The 27,984-nt window shown below is 42.7% G+C and overlaps 1 pseudogene across 1 annotated transcript; it reads right to left on the bottom strand.

Annotated features, from left to right (window-relative positions):
* Positions 1-3,905: 3,905 nt before the first annotated feature.
* Positions 3,906-24,780, bottom strand: LOC106610082 (uncharacterized; annotated as a pseudogene). Its single transcript, XR_014393070.1, has 6 exons — positions 24,249-24,780; positions 21,497-21,627; positions 21,123-21,299; positions 7,600-7,761; positions 7,077-7,188; positions 3,906-5,305 (listed from the first exon to the last, which is right to left on the bottom strand). The product of XR_014393070.1 is annotated as an uncharacterized LOC106610082 (transcript).
* Positions 24,781-27,984: the final 3,204 nt, after the last annotated feature.

Here is a 27,984-nt window from a genome sequence, read left to right as displayed (position 1 = left end):
GCTTGTGTGGGCTACCAGGGCAGACATAGCATGGCAGACATTTGATGAACTGACTTGTTGGAAAGGTGGCATCCTATGACGATGCCACGTTGAAAGTCACTGAGCTCGTCAGTAAGGCCATTCTGCTGCCAATGTTTAGCTATGGAGATTGCATGACTGTGTGCTCGATTTAATTCACCTATAAGCAACGGGTGTGGCTGAAATAGCCAAATCCACTAATTTGAAGGGGTGTCCACATACGCCACCGTTCAAAAGTTTGGGGTCACTTAGAAATGTCCTTGAAAAGCAAATTTCTTTGTCCATTAAAATAACATCAAATTGATCTGAAATACAGTAGACACATTGTTCATGTAAATGACTACTGTAGCTGGAAACGGCTGTTTTTTTAATGGAATATCTACAGTTGAAGTTGGAAGTTTACATACACCTTAGACAAATACATTTAAACTCAGTTTTTCACAATTCCTGACATTTAATCCTAGTAAAAATTCCCTGTCTTAGGGCAGTTAGGATCACCACTTTATTTTAAGAATGTGAAATGTCAGAATAATAGTAGAGAGAATGATTTATTTCAGCTTTTATTTATTTCATCACATTCCCAGTGGGTCAGAAGTTTACATACACTCAATTAGTATTTGGTAGCATTGCCTTTAAATTGTTTAACTTGGTGTCAAATGTTTCGGGTAGCCTTCCACAAGCTTCCCACAATAAGTTGGGTGAATTTTGGCCCATTCCTCCTGACAGAGCTGGTGTAACTGAGTCAGGTTTGTAGGCCTCCTTGCTCGCACACGCCTTTTCAGTTCTGCCCACAAATTTTCTATAGGATTGAGGTCAGGGCTTTGTGATGGCCACTCCAATACCTTGACTTTGTTGTCCTTAAGCCATTTTGCCACAACTTTGGAAGTATGCTTGGGGTCATCGTCCATTTGGAAGACCCATTTGCGACCAAGCTTTAACTTTGTGATTAATGTCTTGAGATGTTGCTTCAATATATCCACAATTTTCCTGCCTCATGATGCCATCTATTTTGTGAAGTGCACCAGTCCCTCCTGCAGCAAAGCACCCCCACAACATGATGCTGCTACCCCCGTGCTTCACGGTTGGGATGGTGCTCTTCGGCTTGCAAGCATCCCCTTTTTCCTCCAAGCATAACGATGGTCATTATGGCCAAACAGTTCTAATTTTGTTTCATCAGACCAGAGGACATTTCTCCAAAATGTACGATATTTGTCCCCATGTGCAGTTGCAAACCGTGGTCTGGCTTTTTTATGCCGGTTTTGGAGCAGTGGCTTCTTCCTTGCTGAGCGGCCTTTCAGGTTATGTCGATATAGGACTCGTTTTTCTGTGGATATAGATACTTTTTCCTCCAGCATCTGTTTCCTCCAGCAAAGTAGATGTCTTAACCGACTTGCCAAAACTATAGTTTGTTAACAAGAACTTCAACTGTACATAAGCGTACAGAGGCCCATTATCAGCAACCATCACTCCTGTGTTCCAATGGCACGTTGTGTTAGCTAATCCAAGTTTATCAGCATCCCGGAGTCGCCTCTTCACTGTTGACGTTGAGACTGGTGTTTTGCGGGTACTATTTAATGAAGATGCCAGTTGAGGACTTGTGAGGCGTCCGTTTCTCAAACTAGACACTCTAATGTACTTGTCCTTTTGCTCAGTTGTGCACCGGGGCCTCCCACTCCTCTTTCTATTCTGGTTAGAGCCTGTTTGCACTGTTCTGTGAAGGGAGTAGTACACAGTGTTGTACGAGATCTTCAGTTTCTTGGCAATTTCTCGCATGGAATAGCCTTCATTTCTCAGAACAAGAATAGACTGACGAGTTTCAGAAGAAAGTTCTTTGTTTCTGGCCATGTTGAGCCTGTAATCGAACCCACAAATGCTGATGCTCCAGATACTCAACTAGTCAAAAGAATGCCAGTTTTATTGCTTCTTTAATCAGAACAACAGTTTTCAGCTGTGCTAAAATAATTGTAAAAGTGTTTTCTAATGATCAATTAGCCTTTTAAAATGATAAACTTGGATTAGCTAACACAACGTGCCATTGAAACACAGGAGTGATGGTTGCTGATAATGGGCCTCTGTACACCTATGTAGATATTCCATACAAAATCTGCAGTTTCCAGCTACAATAGTCATTTACAACATTAACAAGGTCTACACTGTGTTTATGATCAATTTGATGTTATTTTAAGGGACAAATAATTTGCTTTTCTTTCAAAAACAAGGACATTTCGAAGTGATCCCAGACTTTTGAACAGTAGTGTACGTTTCTATATACAATGCATTCCGAAACACCTTGACTTTGACATTTTGTTACGTTACAGCCTTATTCTAAAATGGATTATATCGTTTTTTCCCTCTTCAATCTACACTCAATACCCCATAATGACAAAGAAAAAATAGTTTTACATTTTTTTGCAAATGTATTAAAAATTAAAAAACTGAAATATCACATTTACATTAGTACTCAGACCCTTTACTCAGTACTTTGTTGAAGCACAATCGGCAGAGATTATAAGCCTCGAGTCTTCTTGGGTATGACGCTACAAGCTTGGCACACCTGTATTTGGGGAGTTTCTCCCATTCTTCTCTGCAGATCCTCTAAAGCTCTGTCAGGTTGGATGAGGAGTGTCACTGCAGTCATTTTCAGGTCTCTCCAGAGATGTTCGATGGGGTTCAAGTCTGGGCTCTGGATGGGCCACTCAAGGACATTCAGAGACTTGTCCCGAATCCATTCCTGTGTTGTCTTGGCTGTGTGCTTAGGGTCGTTGTCCGGTTGGAAAGTGAACCTTCGCCCCAGTCTGAAGTCCTGAGCGCTCTGGAGCAGATTTTCATCAAGGATCTCTCTGTACTCTGCTCCATTCATATTTCCCTCGATCCTGACTAGTCTCCCAGTCCCTGCTGCTGAAAAACATCCCCACAGCATGATGCTGCCACCACCATGCATCACCGTAGGGATGGTGCCAGGTTTCCTCCAGACGTGATGCTTAGCAGTCAGGCCAAATAGTTCAATCTTGGTTTTATCCAAGAGTCCTTTGGGTGCCTCTTGGCAAACTCCAAGTGGGCTGTCATATGCCTTTTAATGAGGAGTAGCTTCCGTCTGGCCACTCTACCATAAAGGCCTGATTGGTGGAGTGCTGCAGAGATGGTTGTCCTTCTGGAAGGTTCTCCCATCTCCACAGAGGAACTCTGGAGCTCTGTCAGTGACCATCGAGTTATTGGTCACCTCCCTGACCAAGGCCCTTATCCCCCGATTGCCCAGTTTGGCCGGGCGGCCAGCTCTAGGAAGAGGCTTGGTGGTTCCAAACTTCTTCCATTTAAGAAAATGTTTTGGTACCTTTCCCAGGATCTGTGCCTCAACACAATCCTGTCTCTGAGCTCTACGGACAATTCCTTCAACCTCATGGCATGGTTTTTGCTCTGACATGCACTGTCAACTGTGGGACCTTATAGAGACAGGTGTGTGCCTTTCCAAATCATGTCCAATCAACTGAATTTACCACAGGTGGTCTCCAATCAAATTGTAGAAACATCTCAAGGACGATCAATGGAAACAGGATGCAGCTGAGCTCAATTTCGAGTCTCATAGCAAAGGGTCTGAATACTTATGTAAATAAGGTATTTCTGTTTTTTATATTTAATAAATTAGCAAAAATTTCTAAAAACCTGTTTTTGCTTTGTCATTATAGGGTATTGTGTGTAGATTGAGGAAAAACAAAATATTTGATACATTTTAGAATAAGACTGTAACATCACAAAATGTGGAAAAGGGCAGGGGTCTAAATACTTTCCGAATGCACTGTATAGTTTATCTAAGAATTAAGTATAATGTTTTGGTTCAACTGAGATGAGGGAAAATCAGTCCCTGCAATGATACAAAATTAAGTCAGTCACCACAGAGTCAGGTTGTATTTAATTTCAACAACATGGGCATATACTCACCAAACATGAAGTACAGTTTATTTTATTACGCAAAACAATACATGTGACAAGTAGAATCACTTTTCTCATGACCTCTTCCTTAAATCTGGTAGACTCGCTTTGATCAAATTAATTTTAGAAGACTTTGGAAAAGGTTCAACATCACATTACACATATCTTCACTACTTCATGACAAGTAAATATCAATTAAGGCACTATCATTATTTCACAATAACATACCAATATCAACCTTTTCATCAGTGAAGCATTTTTACAGACACCATCACACCAACCATATCATCTACTCTGCCTCATCATACTCATTCTTTCCTCAGTTCACCTCATCCAGTTCCTTATACATCCACAACCAACATAATTAACTACAAACAAACTAGCTACATTACATGTAACAATACTCTATACATGGGCAGTGTGCATTTTCTGCTGGTGTATCCTGAGGTAGCTCCTCTCTGAAAATCTCTTCCCGCAGTGCGTACAGGCAAACGGCCTCTCTCCCGTGTGGATCTTCAGGTGTATCTTCAAGCGGTGCTGGTGGGAGAACCTTTCTGACACTGGAGGCAGCTGTATGGTTTCTCCCATGTGTGGACTTTCTGGTGCCTCTTCAGGCTAGACAAATAGGAGACGCTGTCCCCGCACAAGTGGCAGCCGAATGGTTTCTCCCCCGTGTGCATCCTCTGGTGGATCTCCACCTGATTGGGGAAACTGAAGGCTTTCCCACAGAATGAACACGGGAAGCGCTTCTCTTTGGCACTGCCACCTTTACTGATTCTGTCTCTACTACTGTCATTTGTCAATGGGCTTGTGTTGCCATTTGGTGGTGACACACTGGCATTGTCTGAGGTCTGGTTTAACATTAGGAGAGTGTGAGGAGGACGAAGGCCAGGGAGTGTCTGTGTTGTCACAGGGTCCATGTTCCAGTTGATAGATCCTATAGAAGGCAGGCTGAAGGCAGCACCTGTTAGGGGGTTAACCTGAGGCTCCATCAGTCTCTCTGAATCACAACTATAGGAGCAGGACAGAGCATCGCCAGCCGAGTCTGTGTCTGTTCTCTCCAGCCGTATACGGACACCTCCACATCCATAGAGACCAAATCCACGCCTCGCCCTGGTCTCAGCCAGTCTGTTGTCATGGAGACTAACTTCAGATGTTGTTTTGTGTTCAACTGTCTGTTTCTGATTAACAATGTTGTTCCCCAGCCCAGAGTTGAGGACGCTGTCCCATCCACTGACCTCCACTATGTCACCTCTGGTCCTGGCCTGCTTGGTGCTGTTGTCCACTGGGCCCTTGGCTGCACCGGTCTGGGAATCCATGATGGCCGCCCAGTTTCCTCTGTTATCCTCCAGCCAACAACCTGCAGGTTAGAAAATAGACTTCAAAAATATGTCAGAAAACTCTATACATCGAGTTTATTTGGTCAATTACCTGGTCAAGTTCATACATTATAACGTGTGTGTTTTGTATGTAAAAATAAGATGCATTGATTTAATTTTATGAATGAAGAAAAAATATTACTGTATGTAGCAGTGACATGCATTCAGGGTAGGCAGTGTCTTGTCATCTTCATTTGGGAAGTGCGTAGTTATCTGGTACAAAATGTGCAAGCAGGCCAGGGAGAAAGGCAGCCTCGATGTATCCCTTTTTCCAGCCCTTCAAAACTCCAAAACTCAATGCAAGGCATTGACATGACTTGCACGTGTGTTTTTTCTACCTTATACTGCCAGCTAACGGACGCCAAAAGGCAGGCAGAGAGCTTCGCTGCCTTTCATGTGTCAATATGTCCCATTACTTTTCATTGCACTCAAATAATAAATGCGTATTGGCATGAAAGAAGTAATGGGATAGGCAGGAGTATAGACAGAGCTCGCTCCTGCCTGTGGACGTCACACGTCATCTGCCGCCTTTTGACGGTTACGTTCGTTTTACTGCTAGCTAAAGTAAGCTGATCAGGATGGCTAACACTTTGCATCTGAAACAGTTTCACTGGTTTTCACTGATTATGACAGAATCATCAAACTAGGTATGATTTATTCTATAAATGTGTAGCATACTTTTACAACCTTTGTTTTGATGACAAATTCCAGTTTTGACTTGATAGAAATACATCAAAATCTATCAAATGCCATTTTAAAGCATTTTAAATCAATAACTAATTCACCGTTTGTCACAGAAACATTAAACTAGGTAGCATTTATTCTATAAATGTCTAGCATACTTGCATTCTTTGAAGCACAACCTTTAGAACTATGGGTTCCAGAAAGCGTCTTTAAATGTGTCAACAATGCATAAAAATGTGGTCCTCTTTTTTTCCAGTCTTCAATGCGAAGCAAGACTGCTCAATGTGTACTTTGCATCATCCAGAGAAAACTGATTATGATCTGACCAACTGGGTTTTATCTTGGTGTAATATAACAGTAGGCTATGAAAACTCATGTAGTTTCATCCTTCTTGACAACACGAAGTATGAAACTTTGTCTTGAAACTTTTTTATCAGGGTTATCCTTGTGTTATTATTGATCTAATGTTCTATTATCATGACAGCAATTCACTGTAATAGGTACACACGTTGTATCTGGCACAAGTGACGATTAAACTGAAATGGTGTTGTGTTACAGCCTGAATTCAAAACATTTTTTCTCACCCATCTACACACAATACCCCATAATGACAAAGTGAAAACATGTTTTTAGACATTTTAGCAAGTTTATTCACACCCCTGAGTCAATACATGTTAGAATCACCTTTGGCAGCGATTACAGCTGGGGCGGCAGATAGCCTAGTGGTTAGAGCGTTACTGGATTGAATCCCTGAGCTGACAAGGTAAAAATCTGTCGTTCTGCCCCTGAACAGGGCAGTTAAGTGTTACTGGCCCAAAGCTCTAACCACTAGGCTACCTGCCATCCCAGCTGTAATCGCTGCCAAAGGTGATTCTAACATGTATTGACTCTGGGGTGTGAATAAATTTGCTAAAATGTCTAAAAACATGTTTTCACTTTGTCATTACATAGATGGGTGAGAAAAAATATTTAGAATTCAGGCTGTAACACAACACAATGTGGAATAAGTCAAGTCGTATGAATACTTTTATAGGCACTGTATGTAGGCTATATGTATTTCTCTCTTACCTTGCTCCCCCATCTTTAGTCCACTCAGCAGGTCAATGCTCTCTGGTCCATCTTCTATTGTCTCCTCTTTGACCAGCAGCAGATCAGGCTTCCCATCCTCCATGTCTACTGACTGTAAGAGATACAGAGTGAGAGGATGTTGGATCAAGAAATCTGATGAGCGCCTTGCTATGGAGCATCTTCTGATTGGGCAATGAGGGATTGCTATGAGTATTATATACACATGTTAGTTAATTTGACACTATGCAAATGTATTAGTTGATTTGATTACTTGACACTCATTAAAATGGTTTGATAATTCAAATGCATAGTCCCACACATAAGACAAAATGAATCAACACATGGGCCTGTATCCACAAAGAGTCTCAGAGTAGGAATGCTGATCTAGGATCTTTCCATATGATCTTATTCATTATGATCTAAAAGGCTAACCTGATCCTAGATCAGCACTCCTACTCTGAGAGGCTTTGTGGAATACGGCCTGGCCTAATACCATTCAGACAGTAGTTCACATTGGACTCACCTCAGTGAGACTGTGTGTGGTCCTGTGCTGCTCAGCTGGTTCCTCTGTGGGTTCAGGAGGTGTAGTCTGGTTGTCCTCTATGACCATGGTCCCCTCAGGGTTCCCCAGACCCTCCTCACAGCCCTCGTCCTTCACCAGAAGCACCTCTGGACCCTCTTCCTCCTGGAAGAAACAGGTGATACAAATTACACAGACATACTGTATACTCCCTCAGGTACGGGCACACAGATAATAAACTAGGGCTGGGAATTGCCAGAGATGTCACGATACGATATTGCGATTTGATGTTCCAAACAGAGAGAACCATGAGAAAAACAAATTGGCTCCCCATTTAAAAAAAGATGGAGAACAAGCTATGAAGGAAACATACTGGAGTTTTGGTGCAGGTACAGCCAACCAGAGCAAAAATAATATTGTGATAGTCAAAACGATACGATATATTGCCCAAAATAATATCCCAATATGTAACTGTACTGATTTTTCCCCCATCAGAGAACCAACAGGAGAGGGAAGGCACACAACATATAATACAATATGTACAGAACAACACAAGAGAGACAAGGAATAAGCCTGTGAAATCAATCAATCAATAACATTTATTTTATGAAGCCCTTTTTACATCAGCAGTTGTCACAAAGTGCTATACAGATACCCAGCCTAAAACCCCAAGCAATGCAGATGCCGAAGCACAATAGCTAGGAAAAACTCCCTTGGAAGAACCCTAGAGAGGAACTAGGCTCCGAGGGGTGGCCAGTCCTTTTCTGGCTGTGCCAGGTGGAGATTATCAGAGTACACGAACATTAAGTCCAGATCGTTCTTAAAATGGCCTGCTGCATCAGCAAAGAAGGAATGGGACATGTTCGACCGAGACGTGGATCAAGTGTTGGAGATGTAGGGAAGAAAATCTGAGCCATGTCAACTATCATCTGGAGCATAGGGCTGACAGCTTTGGAAAAAAACATCAAGACAAGAGAAAACCGACATCTGAAAAACATAACAACCCTAAGACGTGACCTGCGGAGGCTGAAGAAGGCTTTTCACCAAGCAAGGGAGGGAGCGAAACCAGCATTGAAGGACATCTGAGACAATCTGAGGGAGCGTATTAAGACCTTGTGCCGAGCTGAATACCATCGCAGGGACAGAAGGAGGCGGATGAAGAAGAGGACAGACTTTACCCTTCCAGTATCTATCAAAACCCCTGGTGGACAAAAGATCAGGAGAGCTCAAAGCAACGAAGGAAGAGGTGGAGGAGCACCTTCGTGGAGTCCAAAGCGACCCCAGGCATGAAAAGGAGCTGGAAGAGATGGCAAAACTCATCAAACCAATGAAGCCACCATCCCCTTCGAGGTGTCGGAACCCAGCTGGCAGGAGATTACTTTCTCAAGAAGGCCAGGGAAAGATCGGCACCAAGGCCTAATGCTATTCCGTACAAGGATGCTGAAAGTGGCATGGAGGAAAAATTATCTTGCAGAAAGCTGGCAAGTTGCTGAGGGCTGTTTCATTCCAAAAGAAGATAACTCCACAAACATCAAGCAATTCCGAACCATCTCCCTCCTCAGTGTGGAAGGTAAAATCTTCTTCGGAATCCAGGTGAAGAGGTTGACAACATTCATGTTGGAAAACTACATCGACACATCCATACAAAGGGCAGAGTTCCAGCTGTCCGGCTGCCTTGAACGCACAATCTTCATCTCAAAGATTGAGGATGCAAAGCGGAACCAAGAAGGCTGGCAGTCCTGTGGCTGGACCTAACCAATGCCTACAGAACCATACCCCACAAGCTGGTGCAAACCACACTCATGTACCTGCAAGCATCCAGAAGCTCCTCCAATGCTACTTCAAGATGCGCTTCACAAGTGGAAAGGCTGGAGGTAGGTATTGTGGTCGGGTGCACTCTCAATAATTTTGTTTTCTGCAGCGATGAACCTCCTCGTTAAATCAGCAGAGAAGCTCAGACAGGATGCAGCACCGGCAAGCGGCGTCCAGCAGGCACCAATCAGAGCATTCTTGGACGATCTGAAAATGAAGTCAGTTCCAGAAGGCTGATTTTGGAGGATCTGGAAGAGCTCATCAAATGGGCCAGAATGGAGTTCAAGTCTGCAAAGTCAAGAATCCTAGTCCTGAAAAAGCGACAATTCAAAATCAGAGAGGAGACCATTCCCACCATCAGATAGAAGCCTTTAAAGAGCCTGGGAAAGTGGTACAGGGCCGATCTCAATGACAAAGATTGTGTGAAATAGATGTTCTTTCAAGCCGACACGTGGATGACATCTCTGGAGAAGAGCGGCCTAACAGGAAAGTTTAAGCATAGGGCTACCAACACTGGGTACTTCCTAAACTCCTCTGGCCACTGCTTGTCTATGAAGTAGCTCTTTCAACAGTGAAGGCACTAGACAGGAAAATTAACCACTTCCTCAGGAGATGGCTGGTGGTCCCAAGAATCTTCTGCTCCATCGTGGGACAGCTAGGATGAGAAACAAATTAGGAATAGCGATGGAATGTATAGCGGATGTTTTACGGGCTCCTGACCAATTCTGATATTTGTTGTGATTTTTTGCACTGATATAAAAAAGAATATTACATAATGTTTTCGCCATCGGATTCTTCAATTTGCTCACCCCAGACCAGGCCCTAATCCCCAACAATCGGAAAGAAAGAGACGGCGATATAGAGGCAAACGTGCAGGAACCCTGAGGAAAGTACGGTGGCGAATAAATAAACTGCCTCTACCCTCTGTTCTATTGGTGAATGTACAATCACAATCAACAGGACCTGAAGAACTGTAATATCCTATGTTTCTCGGAAACTTGGCTGAATAAGGAAAATGATAAAATACATCTAGCTGTTTTTTCCATGCATCAGCAGGACAGAATGGCAGCGTCGGATAAGCTCAAGGGGGGTGGTGTGTTTCTTTGCTAACAACAGCTGGTGCGCAATGTCTAATATTAAGGAAATCTCGATGTTCTGCTTGCCTGAGTTAGAATACCTTATGATAAGCTGTAGACCATACTATTAACCAAGAGAGTTTTCATCGCTGTCTATTTACCACCACAAACCGATGCTAGCACTAAGGCCACACTCAATGAGCTGTATAGGGCCATAAGCAAACAAGAAAATGTTCATCAAGACGCACCACTCCTAGTGGCTGGTGATTTTAATGCAGGAAAACTGAAATCCGTCTTACCTAATTTCTACTAGCATGTCACCAATGCAACTAGAGGCTAAAAAACTCTACATCACCTTTACTCCGCAAACAGAGATGCATACAAAGCTCTCCCTCACCTCTCCATTTGGCAAATCTGACTACAACTCTATCGTCCTGATTCCTGCTTACAAGCAAAAACTCAAACAGAAAGTACCAGTGGATGCTAAGCTACAGGACTGTTTTGCTAGCACAGACTGGAATATGTTCCGGGACTCATCCGATGGCATTTAGGAGTTTACCACATCAGTCACGAGGTTCATTAATAAGTGCATCGACGAAGTCGTCCCCACAGTGACCGTACGTACGTACAGTTGAAGTCGGAAGTTTACGTACACTTAGGTTGGAGTCATTAAAACAAGTTTTTCAACCACTCCACAAATTTCTTGTTAACAAACTAGAGTTTTGGCAAGTCGGTTAGGACATCAACTTTGTGCATGACACAAGTAACGTATCCAACAATTGTTTATAGACAGATTATTTAACTTATAATTCACTGTATCACAATTCCAGTGGGTCAGAAGTTTACATACACTAAATTGACTGTGCCTTTAAACAGCTTGGAAAATTCCAGAAAATGATGTCATGGCTCTAGAAGCTTCTGATAGGCTAATTGACATCATTTGAGTTAATTGGTGGTGAACCTGTGGATGTATTTCAAGGCCTACCTTCAAACTCAAAAAATATTGTAGACCTCCACAAGTCTGGTTCATCTTTGGGAGCAATGTCCAAACGCCTGAAGGTACCACGTTCATCTGTACAAACAATAGTACACAAGTATAAACACCATGGGACCACGCAGCCATATACTTGTGTACTATACTTGTGTACGCTCAGGAAAGAGACACGTTCTGTTTCCTAGAGATGAACGTACTTTTGGTGCGAAAAGTGAAAATCAATCCCAGAACAACAGCAAAGGACCTTGTAAAGATGCTGGAGGAAACGGGTACAAAAGTATCTATATCCACAGTAAAACGAGTCCTATATCGACATAACCTGAAAGGCCGCTCAGCAAGGAAGAAGCCACTGCTCCAAAACCGCCATTAAAAGCCAGACTACGGTTTGCAACTGCACATGGGGACAAAGATCGTACTTTTTGGAGAAATGTCCTCTGGTCTGATGAAACAAAAATAAAACTGTTTGGCCATAATGACCATTGTTATGTTTGGAGATAAAAGGGGGAGGCTTGCAAGCCGAAGAACACCATCCCAACCGTGAAGCATGTGGGTAGCAGCATCATGTTGTGGGGGTGCTTTGCTGCAGGAGGGACTGGTGCACCTCACAAAATAGATGGCCTCAATCCTATAGAAAATTTGTGGGCAGAACTGAAAAAGCGTGTGCGAGCAAGGAGGCCTACAAACCTGACTCAGTTACACCAGCTCTGTCAGGAGGAATGGGCCAAAATTCACCCAACGTATTGTGGGAAGCTTGTGGAAGGCTACCCGAAACGTTTGACCCAGGTTAAACAATTTAAAGGCAATGCTACCAAATACTAATTGAGTGTATGTAAACTTCTGACCCACTGGGAATGTGATGAAATAAATAAAAGCTGAAATAAATTATTTTCTCTACTATTATTCTGACATTTCACTTTCTTAAAATAAAGTGGTGATTCTAACTGACCTAAAACAGGGAATTTTTACTAGGATTCAATGTCAGGAGTTGTGAAAAACTGAGTTTAAATGTATCAACTCTAGCCTTTAGCTCAGTGCAGATGTTGCCTGTAATCAATGGCTTCTGTTGGGGATATGTACGTACAGTTGAAGTCGGAAGTTTACATACACCTAAGCCAAATACATTTAAACTCAGTTTTTCACAATTCCTGAATTGCTCACTTTGAGGGAAGCAACACTGAACCATGCATGAGCGCACCAGCTGTTCTAGATGACAGTGATTACGCTCTCCGTAACCAATGCGAGTAAGACCTTTAAACAGGTTGTTACGTTCCCCAGCAAGAAAAACAAATAATGTTGCTCAAACAGAAGGGGGAACTAACAAAGAGTCACTGAACACAACCAAAACGAAACAGGTGGGATTTTAGGAGGGGTTCACAAAATTTTCCCAAGAAGAGGCAAACAAAACAAAAACCCACACCAAACTTAAAGACAGGAAGCAAGGCAAAAAGTGGAGCAAAACAGGGAAGATCAGATAAAGGATTGTTTGTCTAGAAATCAAATAGGGAGAGCCAACTAAAGGTGTTAACTTTCCATGTCTCTCAAGACAACTTGAGCACTGGGCCAGCCACTCTTAAATATTACCTAGGACAGCACAGGGGAAACACCTTACGACTAACGAGATGAACAAGCCAGCACGGGTGGAATACATACTGACTAATGAGGTGACACCAATCAGTGCGCCCCACGTGCGAACGCAGGCATGTCAGAGCTGTAGCCATGAAAAAACAGGGCAGCTGGACACGTCGAGAGAGTATGCGAGACAGGGCATTCACCTGGCAACACATCTAGAACATGAAAGGGGAGCAGATTAAGTTTCTGGCTTGCTCTGTGTACGATGTTTTGCCCACACCAACAAACCAACACATGTGGGGGTTGGCAAAATGCCCAGCTGCACAATATGTGGATGACCAGCCTATCTCGAGTATGTGCTCTCCTACTGCAAAGCAGGTCTGACCGATGGTTATCATTCTCTCGTCTAGAGGCACCAAGCAGGTGGTCCTCATCATGCTCACAGTGCCCTGGGAGGAGAGGATGGAGTTGTTACATGAGTGGTAGCTCAAATACCAGTCCCTCATCCTTGAGAGTCAGCAGAATGGATGGAGAACCTGGTTGAGGTCGGCTGCAGGGGCTTCGCAGGCCAATCACTCTGGAGAGCCCTGGGGCTAGTAAGCATTGGAGGAGTGGCAAGGAAGAAGCTAGTGGCTGACGTAAGCAAGCAGGCAGAAGTGAACATCCTGTTGGATCTGCCTGAAGTGGAATGAGCGGTGTCAGCGCCAAGTAGGCAGTAAGGGGGCAGAGATGAGTGGTGGATCGAGGGGGTAGTTCCAGGATGCCGGTTCTGCCGTCGAGCCCCACTGAGGTGTCGTGGCATATAGTGTATTCTGTAGTTTAGACTGTTTATAGTGTACTCTGTAGTTTTTTTTGCCTGGTATGTACATACTGTATGTGGGTTGAGTAAATTCTGTCTATACGGTGCCTTCAGAAAGTATTCACACCACTTAACTTAAAAAAAATATATAAATTGTGTTACAGCCTGAATTTAAAATGTATATGTATTTGTCACTGACCTACACACAATACCCAATAATGTCAAACTGGAAATATGTATTTCAAAATTTGTACAAATTAATACAAAATGAAAAGCTGAAACGTCTTTAGTCAATAATTATTCAACTCCTTCATTATGGCAAGCCTAAATAAGTTCAGGAGTCACATAATTGTGTTTAACATGATTGTTGAAGAATTTTGAAAAGAATCATGGGCAAATGTTGCACAATCCAGGTTTGGAAATCTCTTAGAGACTTACTAAGAAAGACTCACAGCTGTGATCACTGCCAAAGGTGCTGCTAACATGTATTGACTTGGGGGTGTGAATACTTATGTAAATGAGAGATCTGCATTTCATTTTCAATGCATTTGCTAAAATTCTAAAAACATGTTTTGACTTTGTCATTATGGGGAATTGTGTGTCGATGGTTAAGAAAAAACATATATTAAATCCATTTTGAATTCTGTCTGTAGCACAACAAAGTGTGGAATAAGTCAAGGGGTATGAAAACTTTCTGAATGCATGTCTATCTTTTCCGTATATTCCGATTGTTTGTCTGTCTGTATATTCTGTGTATTGTGGCAGCACAATGTATTTCATGTATTTTCAAACACCATAATATAAATCAATTTAATTAATCTAAAATATCAGAAATAAATCGTAAATGATAAAAGCCAGTATCGGCTTATTTTCATAAATAAAAGGGAATAAATAAGCTCAAACTGCAACTGTGAAATGATTTGAGCACAGAAATAAGCCCCAACAAGCTTCACATGTGCATTGAGAGTGGGAAATGCGCTCTACAAATGAAATATTATTATTTTTATAAAGACAAAATGTAAGAGCTTAACTACATAAAGGAATATTAGACTGAATATAGCCATAATATAGACAAAGACAAAGGAGAATAGAATTTGAAAAATACATCCAGTGTGTGGATGGCACAGTGCATTTGGAAAGTATTCAAACCCCTTGACTTTTTTTCACGTCGTTACATTACAGCCTTATTCTAAAATTGATTAAACCAGTTTTTTTCTTCATCACTCTACCCACAATACCCCATAATGACAAAGCAAAAATGGTTTCTCCCATTCTTCTCTGCAAATCCTCTCAAGCTCTGTCAGGTTGGATGGGGATCGTCGCTGCACAGCTATTTTCGGGTCTTTCCAGAGATGTTCGATCGGGTTCAAGTCCGGGCTCTGGCTGGGCCACTAAAGGACATTCAGAATCTTGTCCCGAAGCCACTCCTGCATTGTCTTGGCTGTCTGCTTAGGGTCGTTGTCCTGTTGGAAGGTGAACCTTCACCCCAGTCTGAGGTCCTGAGCGCTCTGGAGCAGGTTTTCAGCAAGGATCTCTCTGTACTTTGCTTCGTTCATCTTTCCCTCGATTCTGACTAGTCTCCCAGTCCCTGCTGCTGAAAACATACCCACATCATGATGCTGCCACCACCATGCATCACCGTAGGGATGGTGCCAGATTTCCTCCAGATGTGACGCTTGGCATTCAGGCCAAAGAGTTGAATCTTGGTTTCATCAGACCAGAGAATCTTGTTTCTCATGGTCTGAGAGTCTTTAGGTGCCTTTTGGCAAACTTCAAGCGGGATTTCATGTGCCTTTTACTCAGTAGTGGCTTCAGTCTGGCCAGTCTACCATAAAGGCCTGATTAGTGGAGTGCTGCAGAGTTGGTTGTCCTTCTGGAAGATTCTCCTATCTCCACAGAGGAACCTCCCTGACCAAAGCCCTTCTCCCCCGATTGCTCAGTTTGGCAGGGCGGCCAGCTCAAGGAAGAGTCTTGGTGGTTCCAAACTTCTTCCATTTAAGAATGATGGAGGGCACTGTGTTCTTGGGGACCTTCAATGCTGCAGACATTTTTTGTTACCCTTCCCCAGATCTGTGCCTCGACGCAATCCTGTCTCGGGGCTCTACGGACAATTCCTTTGACCTCATGGCACACAAATCCAAAATAATGTAGGCCTTTGCCATTGCAAAATCAAATGCTTTTAACCAAACGTTAACTAATTTAAAGCTTATCTTCGTCTAGCCTTATATACGCGCCACCTATGATTGAGGAGGTAACGTGATATCATAAGGGAATTACTTAGATCGCACTTACCGGTAGGACTAGTTATCTCACAGGCTCTGGCAGAGAAGTAGCCTATGTTAACAGTAGCCTAAACAAACAGTTAAAGTATCCATCACCAATAAATTAATGAACATCAGAGATAATAGGCTGGTTTATGCTGTGAACAATATGTTTTTATTAGCCTACCAGAATCAACCTACAAAAAAGGTTTGTGATAGGCCTTCAATTAAAATGTTCAACTTGTTATAGCCTACAGTTAACAATAACAGGAAAAAATACATTTAATCAGCAAAATAAAATGAAGAGAGAGTAAAATTTCATGATGAAACTTTGTTTAATCGTTTAAGTGTTGGCTAATGGTTTACTGAAACATAAGGAAGCTATCCGATTTTCAATAGCCCGATGACAAATACCTATTAATTTGATGATATGTGAGAACCTTACGGATTGGAGGGATTTGTTGGACGGGTTGCAAAATAAATCCTTCCATTGGCATGCAGTTTTATAGCCTCATGCAGTAGTAGCAGTTTATTATTATTATTATTATAATAAACTATTATTACCTTTCTATTCGGCTATTTCAAATACTTCAAACTATAGTCAAAACCAACTACCGGGAGAAAAAATTTAATCTTAGGTACACAATTTATTTGGACAATAATATTGAGTGGAGTCGTTTTTATTTGCGGGAAGAAGTTAAAAAAAATGTCTGTGTCTTCGGTAAACAAAAGTGTCACAATACATAGCAGCATATTTATCAATCAGGGCATTTTTTTTAACCTTTATTTTACTAGGATAGTCATTTAAGAACACGTTTTTATTTTCAATGACGGCCTAGGAACAGTGGGTTAACTGCCTTGTTCAGGGGCAGAACGACAGATTTTTACCTTGTCAGCTCTGGGATTCGATCTTGCAACCTTTCGGTTACTAGTCCAAAGCTCTAACCACTAGTCTGAGAGCTTCTGCTAAACCAGGTCTGATATCGCAAAGAAGATTTGTCCTGTCCATTTGGGGATTTAGATAATTAAACAATATTTTAGGGACTGCAGATTACCGGTGTGGAGCTGTTTTTACACACCAATAATCTGTTATTCTATTTTGGTGATATCACCATTGTGCATGCCCTTGATGCCAGTCTGTTCGATTACAGCCAAAAGCTGTTTTGTGGGGTTTGTAGTGAGTCGCTTATAGAACGTCTGATCAATCAGTTGCCTGAGTACTACAGTCTTACAGACAGTGTAGTCGTGTGCAGAAACAGCGCCGACAAAAATAACAAAAATCTCCATTACGCTCTGCTCCTCGCTCCACACTCGCCCACTTACATTATCTGGCATTCAAAAGCAGCCTTGCTTTAGGCTATCAAATAACTGTCAATCATATCAATTAATGGAATCAGTGAATGAATGGTTGCAGCAACCATTACATGGTCTGACAAGCTGCATAACAGATTAAGGCCTAATTAGACAAAATAACAATTCTCTCGTTTGAATGAATTAGTATCTCTTTTGAACTACTTTCTTAACTTAAGACATTCAATTGCGATACTAAGTCGTTTGAACAAGATTCTAAGTAGTTTGAACGAGATACTAAGTTGTTTGAACAAGATACTAAGTCGGAATGTTTTGCCTTGGGCTTCAGGGCTTCTGTAATTCATGTACATGCAAATAAACTCAGCAAAAAAATAAACGTCCTCTCACTGCGTTTATTTTCAGCAAACTTAACATGTGTAAATATTTGTATGAACATAAAAAGATTCAACAACTGAGACATAAACTGAACAAGTTCCACAGACATGTGACTAACAGAAATGGAATAATGTGTCCCTGAACAAAGGGGGGGTCAAAATCAAAAGTAACAGTCAGTATCTGGTGTGGCCACCAGCTGCATTAAGTAGTGCAGTGCATCTCCTCCTCATGGACTGCACCAGATTTGCCAGTTCTTTCTGTGAGATGTTACCCCACTCTTCCACTAAGACACCTGCAAGTTCCCGGACATTTCCGGGAAGCCCTCACGCTCAGATCAAACAGGTCCCAGACGTGCTCAATGGGATTGAGATCCGGACTCTTCGCTGGCCATGGCAGAACACTGACATTCCTATCTTGCAGGAAATCACACACAGAACAAGCAGTATGGCTGGTGGCATTGTCATGCTGGAGGGTCATGTCAGGATGAGCCTGTAGGAAGGGTACCACATGAGGGAGGAGGATGTCTTCCCTGTTAACGCACAGCGTTAAAATTGCCTGCAATGACAACAAGCTCAGTCTGATGATGCTGTGACACCACCCCAGACCATGACAGACCCTCCACCTCCAAATCGATCCTGCTCCAGAGTACAGGCCTCGGAGTAACGCTCATTCCTTCGACGATAAACGCGAATCCGACCATCACCCCTGGTGAGACAAAACCGCGACTCGTCAGTGAAGAGCACTTTTTGCCAGTCCTGTCTGGTCCAGCAACCGTGGGTTTGTGCCCATAGGCGACGTTGTTGCCGGTGATGTCTGGTGAGGACCTGCCTTATAACAGACTTACAAGCCCTCAGTCCAGCCTCTCTTAGCCTATTGTGGACAGTCTGAGCACTGATGAGGGATTGTGCGTTCCTGGTGTAACTCGGGCAGTTGTTGTTGCCATCCTGTACCTGTCCTGCAGGTGTGATGTTCGGATGTACCGATCCTGTGCAGGTGTTGTTACACGTGGTCTGCCACTGCGAGGACGATCAGCTGTCCGTCCGGTCTCCCTGTAGCGCCGTCTTAGGCGTCTCACAGTACGGACATTGCAATTTATTTCCCTGGCCACATCTGCAGTCCTCATGCCTCTTTGCAGCATGCCTAAGGAACGTTCACGCAGATGAGCAGGGACCCTGGGCATCTTTCTTTTGGTGTTTTTCAGAGTCAGTAGAAAGGCCTCTTTAGTGTCCTAAGTTTTCATAACTGTGACCTTAATTGCCTACCGTCTGTAAGCTGTATGTGTCTTAATGACCGTTCCACTGGTGCATGTTCATTAATTGATTATGGTTCATTGAACATGCATGGGAAACAGTATTAAACCCTTTACAATGAAGATCTGTGAAGTTATTTGGATTTTTACGAAATATCTTTGAAAGACAGGGTCCTGAAAAAGGGACGTTTCTTTTATGCGGAGTTTATATTTGGCAAATAAAAGTGATTCTGATTCGGAGTGCCTTGGAGGAAGAAGGAGAAATGATTGCGGTGCCATCCGGCTCACAGAAGGCTGCCAGCTCGCAGCAATGACCCCATCATATTTTAGATGGTTTTCACAATTAAGTAATTCTCTAACTATCATGGTGGACATAAATATGATGTGGGTAAAAACAAGTTAGCTATGATAAGGCAAAAGTCATCATCAGACAAACCTGACTAAACTATTTTGATGTGTACAGTAGGTGTTTGTTAGCGTGTGGGTATGTGTAGGTATATTTAGTAGGCCCTAAGAGTATATTGGTTATAAATCGCTGTCGGTGTATGCAGAATAGTGTAAGATCAGATGTAATATATACTAAAGAGAGTCTTAATGAAAGTCTTAGAATGAAAAGTCCCATTTTGTGTTTATTATTTAAACAAACAAGTTTTAAATACACCATATGAAAAACACACAGACACGGCTCAATCGGCATGATAATGTGATAAACTGCATTCATTTTCTCATAAAAAATGTCTTTGGAAAGTAGTTAAATTGAAGTAATGAAATAGGCATTTGTGAACATCATATTGCCTACAGAGTAAAACACAATATGTAAGACTTTTTATGCTTCTATATGCCTTATAAATCACACAATGCCTGGATGCAATATTCTACGCAGGAATATTCAACACTGAAATCTGTTACTCTCGTTATTCCAAATGCATCTGTGGATATTTTTATGCTGACAATGAACATGTATCTTTCTCTTTAATGCAGGATTTGATCTAAACATCAGAAGCTATTGAGTGGAATGATTACTTTCTATGTTAGAGTGGAATGGTTTTTCTGCTGGTGTATCCTGAGGTATCTCCTCTCTGAATGGCCTCTCTCCCGTGTGGACATTCAGGTGCATCTTCAGATGGTGTTGGTGGGAGAACCTCTTCTCACACTGGGGGCAGCTGTAGGGTTTCTCCCCTGTGTGGACCCTCTGGTGCCTCTTCAGGTGGCCTGCCTGTGCAAAGCGCATTTGACACTGGGTACAGCTGAATGGTTTCTCCCCTGTGTGGACCCTCTGGTGCCTCTTCAGGTTGCCGGACTGTGCAAAGCGCATATGACACTGGGTACAGCTGAAATATTTCACCCCTGTGTGAACCCTCTTGTGGATCTCCACCTTCTGGGGGCAGCTGAAGCCTTTATTAGAGAACATGCAGAGGAACCGTTTCTCTTTAGTACTGCATGATGTGTCTCCCCCTTCCTGAGCCTGGGCTCTAGCCCTGTCGTTTGAGTTCAAAACCTGATCGAAAAGGACACTGCTGTGTGAATCAGAAGGCCCCATCGACGTGGACACTGGGTTGCGATTCCTGACCGCCTGTAAAGGGAAGGGGGTCATGACATTTGGATTTGTCTCTAAGCTTTCCCTGTAATCTAAGAAATATCTGCCTTGTGAGTGTCCTTCTACTAAGTGAGTCTCGTCTACATTCCATGTCAGAGGAGCGTCGCCCTCCACTTTCACAGTTACCTCATCTATAACCTCCCCTTGCTTATCTAGACAACCTTCAGAGTATACACTACTACTGTACCGGTTCCAGTCCCCTCTAGATAGATCAGTCTGTCTCTCTAAACCCATCTCTGTAATGTAAGAAGAAGACGGATCATTGCCAGTCTCTAACGTGTCATCTGAGTCCTGATAGGAATGAACCTTCCTCAAACTCGGGTTACCATAAAGTAAATACTCTGAGTCGGGAGGAGGAGGACAGCCCAGCCTTTCCTGCCCCAGTCTCTCTGGGTCTGACCTGTTGTCAGATCCTGTGTGTAAGAGCCTTTGTGTTACAGTTAAAGTCTCCGACTTGAGGACGGCGTTCAGCGTTCCACTGACCTCCGTGATGCTGCGTCCGGTCCTGGTCTGGGGCGCTGCAGCGAGGTCTTCCGTGACTACAGGGTGCGCCACTCCAGCCACTGCTCCAGACTGGATGTCTCTGCTGTGCTGTGGGTCCTCCTCTCCTTCAGACCTCTCCAGCTTGACCCCAGGACCTGCAGCCTCTGCATCTGCAGACTAAAACAAGAAGAGAGGTTATTATCGGTACGAGTTGAATTTGATAACAATGCCGTAGGGAAGTCTCACAAGCTCCCCTATGGCAGATAAATAAGGATGTAAATGTAAGCAAATTAAAAGCTGAAGAAAACCTTCCTGAAATAAAATGGGCCACATCTGATGTACTGTCACTTTTAATGTTTTACTGTGACACAAACCTCTATCACAATAACGTGCTGGGTTGAGGTTCCACTTCCCTCATCAACAATGATTGGTTGGTCATCTCTCCATGTATTGTGTCCCGCTGGCTTCACAAAGCTCCTGTGGCCTCCAGCGAGATGTCCTTCACCTAAGAGAGTGATTGAGGGAAAGGGGATGGTTAGGTTATATTGTACAATGTCTACAATTGGCAAGGATGTAAGGTAACACTTCTCATAACTTCTTGATATACTATTTATTGTTCCATTCATCACATTATTTTAATTGAGTATGAAAATAGGAAATTCAGTAAATCAAGAATTTGGATAGAATATGATATTGTTTCTTTGTGCAAGAAGTTGTTCTTAACTGACCTGCCTGGTAAAGTAAAGGTAAAATAAATTGTGCAAGATAGCTCAGTAATCAGGGGAAGTATTGTTGCATACTGTAGCTACCCTGGACTTATAAGCGTGGACAGACTGCCACTTGACCATGCTTTTGGGGCACAGTCGATTTCCGCAGGGCTACGGGCCAGAAGGTTGATAGTTCACACCGCACTCCCTGCCTGTTTCATTACACTGGTGTCAGAAGTGATCTGAGTTGGACATTGCATCCACAACAGCGCGTGTACTTGGCCGGCGAACATGTGCACCACTATTCCTCTTGCCTACAGTACCAGTCAAAAGTTTGGACACACCTACTCATTCAAGGGTTTCTCTTTATTTTTACTATTTTCTACATTGTAGAATAATAGTGAAGATATCAAAACTATGAAATAACACATATGGAATCATGTAGTAACCAAGAAAGTGTTAAACAAATCAAAATAAATTTTATTTTAGAGATTCTTCAAAGTAGCCACCCTTCACCTTGATAACAGCTTCGCACACTCTTGGCATTCTCTCAACCAGCTTCAGGAGGTAGTCACCTGGAATGCATTTCAATTAACAGGTGTGCCTTAAGTTTATTTGTGGAATTTATTTTCTTCTTAATGCGTTTGAGCCAATCAGTTGTGTTGTGACAAGGTAGGAGTGGTATACAGAAGATAGCCCTACTTGGTAAAAGTAACGACAGTCCACCATTACTTGGTCCACCAAGACATGAAGGTCAGTCAATCCGGAATATTTCAATAACTTTTAAAGTTTCAAGTGCAGTTGCAAAAACCATCAAACACTACAATGAAACTGGCTCTCATGAGGACCGCCACAGGAAAGGAAGACACAGAGTTACCTCTGCTGCAGAGGATAAGTTCATTAGAGTTACCAGCCTCAGAAATTGCAGCCCAAATAAATGCTTTACTGTGTTCAAGTAACAGACACATCTCAACATAGCGGTTTAGAAGAGAATTCGTGAATCAGGCCTTCATGGTCGAATTGCTGCAAAGAAACCACTTCTAAAGGATAGCAATAATAAGAAGAGACTTGCTTGGGCCAAGAAACACAAGCAATGGACATTAGACCATTGGAAATCTGTCCTTTGGTCCAAATTTGAGATTTTCAGGTCCAAACGCCATGTCTTTGTGAGATGCAGAGTAGGTAAACGGATTATCTCCGCATGTGTGGTTCCCACCGAGAAGCATGGAGAAGGTGTGATGGTGTGGGTGATGGTGTGATTTATTTAGAATTCAAGGCACACTTAACCAGCATGGCTACCACAGCATTCTGCAGCGATACGCCATTCTATCTAGTTTACGCTTAGTGGGACTATCATTTGTTTTTCACCAGGACAATGACCGAACACACCTCCAGCCTGTGTAAGGGCTATTTGACCAAGAAGGAGTGATGGAGTGCTGCATCAGATGACCTGGCCTCCACAAACACCTGACCTCAACCCAATTGAGATGGTTTGGATGAGTTGGACCGCAGAGTGAAGGAAAAGTAGCCAACAAGTGCTCAGCATGTGGGAACTCCTTCAAGACTGTTGGAAAAGCATTCCAGGTGAAGCTAATTGAGAGAATGCCAAGAGTGTGCGAAGCTGTCAAAGGGTGGCTACTTTTAAGAATCTAAAATATATTTTTATTTGTTTAACACTTTTTTTGGTTACTACATGATTCCATGTGTTATTTTATAGTTTTGATGTCTTCACTATTATTCTAAAATGTAGAAAATAGAAAAAATAAAGAAGAACCATGGAATGAGTAGGTGTGTCCAAACTTTTGGCTGGTACTGTACATTATACCACATCCCCCCACTTGCCCACCCTGCAGACAGTGACAGTTCAGAGTAAGGAAGACATCCCATATAATAACCAGCAGGACCCAGGTGTCATGTCATCAATGCACAGTGACAAGCCCCATGCCCTTCACGCATACATTCCATTAAACCACACAGAGCAGTGGGGTGGCAGAGAGAGACATGGAGATTAGAGGTGTGTGTGTCTGTGTACCATGGCTGAGTCCAGACAGTCAATTCATGCTGTCTATACTAAAACCAGTTAAAACCTTACTAAAAGTAATTTATCATGAGAGGGTCATAAACAATAACTAGCAATGCTGCATACTCCAAGAAAGGCGCCCTGTGAGGGAGTTGTGTGGCGGACCCTGGTTTAAAATTGCGGATATCTACTCACTCTGCCACTTGAGCATGTTTTTTTTTAAGCACTATCGATTTCCGCGGGGCAGTGGACCTGAAGGTTAAAGGTTAGTGCTGCACTCCCTGCCTGTTTCTTTACAAAACTATCCCAAAACTGACCAATACCCAATTCTGGGTAACAAATCTTAACACATGTGCAGAGGCGACACTCCCCGCAGCCTCAGCTTAATGCTAAATGTACCTCTTGCCATTCCTCTGTAGCGGTCGAGGATCTTGACACTACTGGGACGACTGGCGAGGACGCGCTCTCTAATTGTCCTTTCTGCGCGCTCCCGTGCCACCTTCAGTTCCAATAGCTGTAGTTTCCTCCGCAATCCCCTGTTTTCTTTCTGGCTTTGAGTTATTTCCAAACGAAACACTGCATAGTCGTCGTCTACGAGTTTACAGATCTCTGCCACGGCTGCATTCGCTAGCATCTCCATGATGGAGGCTATTTGAGTGTGAAAAACCATACAGTCCGCCATTGTTGTTAGCAGCTAGCTAGCTAGATATCAACTATCAACCAAGTTCCGTCTCCAACGCGAATTAAAGACTTCCTGAGGCAAGTATGTGCTGCTACTGCGCGGTTAAATGTGTCATATTTTGAGTTCCACAGTGTCAATAAACGTCTAAATAACAAAAACGCTAACGTGGAATTTGTTCCTCGTTACTGCACATCCGTTCACTAAGCCTGGTTACGTTAGCGTAACTTCGCACTAAAGAGAAGGCATCTTATTGGTTGGCGTCATAGCTAAAAATGCTGTGGTTAAATGGAATACGAATGCGCGCTGTTCGTTGAATTACGGTACTGTTTATTACATGAACTATCCTATTAATGATCACTATCTTCCAAGCGCAACCCAGACCTCTTTAGATAGAACAGTGTGTCAGCAAGAATACAGTAGAAAATATAATTACTTTATTTAATCCTCCGTAAGGTAAACATTAAACTGTCCTTGTTCTAGCCTAGGTTTACTGTCTCTAAAAACAGGTATTTAGACAAGCCTGTTGAAAAAAAAGTTCAATGATTAATGAGGGGTATGTGTTAGTTATCTTCTTACCAAGACACTTCACATGATATGTAGAGCCCTATAAAATCGGACGGAATCACATAATCCATACATTAAAACGTAATTCAACGATATTTAAAAAGTTCATAAGACATGAAAAAAATGCATCAGTAATTCGTATTTTCCTACAACTTCCTGAAACAGGAATGCCCGTGTGTGTGCCTATGTCTACACTTTGTGTAGCGGTTAGCAATGATGCTAATGATAACCTTCTTCTGATGGAGATGGAAAGCCTTTACCAAAAATCTTCTAATTTAAATGTTAACTACAATGTAGCCTATCACTACCTGGCTTGATTATTTGCATCAATCCAGTGGCCATTTGTTTAGCAAACTCTGCAATCACATGAGCGCTACAGAAACATCACAACCAAAAGATAGTCTCTTGCTGGTGCACACTTGCATTAAAGGGTAACTACACCCAAATAAATATAAATATCTTCTATTTTTCCCAGACCTCAGGTGGACTTAACATCAAATGTTGTTTTTCTATTTCAAAAAGTGTGATTTCGAGAGAGAACCTGAAAAAAGGAAACCTGGAAAAACGGTTTTATAGGATTAAATTTGTCAGCTACAGAATGGTTCCCAGATAGCCCCTGTGCACATCTCAAGCCACACTGCTCCTATTTTGCCCATTCTGGACACTCTTATGTCTGATAAGGTTAGTCAAGAAGGTGAAGCTCATAGTTTGCACTTGAAGAGCCTCTTCTTGTTGTGAACGGTCTGGTGTTCCTTCAAATAGTTTGCCCTAACGAACCGCTTCAACACGTGCAGCAGTCTGTGTCTGTCCTAATGCTCGGCCTCCCACGTCGTGACCCAATGACACCAGAGGAGGTAGAAGCAGGAGCCACCACCCTCAGCTGGTTAGTCTTTGAGCTCCCTCCTTGAACTCTTGCCATTGTTTGGGTGTTGTTGGGATTGTGTGCTGTGTTATAGGCTAGGCACCTCTTGTGTTGAACGCCCATCCTGACTGGCAAGCTGGCTAGCAGTTCTGGCTAGTATGGAAACAACCAAGTCAAGAATTATTATGCAGAGTTTGGGGTTCAGCCAAACTCTTTTTGTTTGCAAAGGTAGCAACAGCCAAAATAGTCAGTATGCTGGCAGAGCTTAAATGCTCCAAAGCCACAGGCCTGGATAATATTCCTGCAAGGTTTCTTATAGATTCTGCTGAGCAAATTGGCCCTTGTATTAGGCATATCGTTAATCTCTTTCTTGAACAAGGCATCTTTCCCAGGGATATGAAACAAGCTAAAAGTATACCTCTGTATAAGAAGGGGATAAAGTCTGAACCTGGGAATTATAGGCCTGTATCTATCCTCAGTGTAACATCAAAAGATCCTGGAGAGAGTTGTAGATGAGCAAATTTATGAATATGTCAACATAGTCTAATGTATGATTTTCAGTCAGGTTTTAGAAAAACATACTCCACTGATTCATGTCTACTTTACTTGACTGACTTCATCAGGAAAGAGATTGATGAGGGAAGTCTCTGTGGAATGGTACTGCTTGACCTACAAAAGGCCACCGATACAGTTAACCACTGTCTCCTAATCTCCGAAATGGAAGCACTAGGGTTAAGCAGTATCCCTCTAGGCTGGGTAAAGTCCTATTTATCAGGTAGGGAGCAAGTAGTAGAGGTTAATGGTTCACTGTCTCAGGCAAAACGAATGAGTTGTGGCGTTCCGCAGGGGAGCGTGCTTGGGCCTCTACTGTATATTAACGATATGAAAGATTATTTTCCTTTATGCGAATGACTCTACACTTCTGGAGTCTCACAAAAGTAAAACTATGTTGGAGAGCATACTTAGCACAGAGCTTACTAACATTAGCAAATGGCTTGGAGATAATAAGCTCTCTCTGCACTTAGGGAAAACTGAGGCAATTATTTTTGGATCCAGACCTAAATTGAGTAGGTTCTCTGAAATCAGAGTGGGGGGTGACTACCTGGGACGCATCCTTGATGGAAGTTTGGGAGGTGAGAGGATGGCCAATAAAGTGCTAGGGAAGGTTAATGCCAGGACTAAGTTTTTGGCTAAAAAGTCCAAGCTGCTTGATAAGGACTCCATGTAAGTGCTAGCCACTGCCCACATTCAATGCCATTTTGACTACGCTAGTACTTCCTGGTTTGGGGGCTTATCTAAACTTATCTAAAGCTCCAGATAGCCCAGAATAAGCTGATGAGAGTAGTATTGAAGGTGAGTCCATGTACTCACATAGGCAGGAGCTGCTTTCTGGAACTAAACTGGCTGCCTGTTGAGGCTAGGGTGTCCCAGATGAGACTAGGTTTGGTTTATAGGAGTATTTATGGTTCTGCGCCCAGATATCTAACTGATTACTTTCCCATTTTAGGGATGCACATAATCACAGCACCAGATCAGGTGTTGCTGATGTGTGCTTATACAGGTTCAGGAGTAATGCTGGGAAAGGTACTTTCTTGTATACTTGAGCCTCAGAATGGAATGAGTTGCCTCTGCCCATAAAAACAATGTTTTTAGGCTGCAGAGTTGATCCCTGACTGGAGCCTTCATCTCTCTGATGACCACCAGGACTGAGGTTGTTCAGTGTGGTGGTGGAGTCTCTGTCCCTTGCGGTTGGGTCCTGGTTCTGACTCGGGAAGAAAGAGCGACGGCTCCTGATCCAGGGTCGTGATCCTGGGCCAGGTTTGTGACCAGCCGCTTCACAGGTCCAGTCTCTCCTGCCAGCAACATCGGATATCAGCAGGTCCTCATGGACTGCAGACTGTAAAACACAAATTGTACAGAATAGCATAAATGTTTATATAAGAAACATGACATAATACAATGTCAATCATGGTCAAGCCCATTTCTAACACTGTGATTCAAGTACCTAACAATATGGAGCGATTGGC

Source organism: Salmo salar, chromosome 08 (assembly GCF_965601325.2).
Source record: "Salmo salar chromosome 08, fSalSal1, whole genome shotgun sequence".
Taxonomy (NCBI): domain Eukaryota; kingdom Metazoa; phylum Chordata; class Actinopteri; order Salmoniformes; family Salmonidae; genus Salmo; species Salmo salar.
This window is presented reverse-complemented; position numbering and strand designations above follow the sequence as displayed.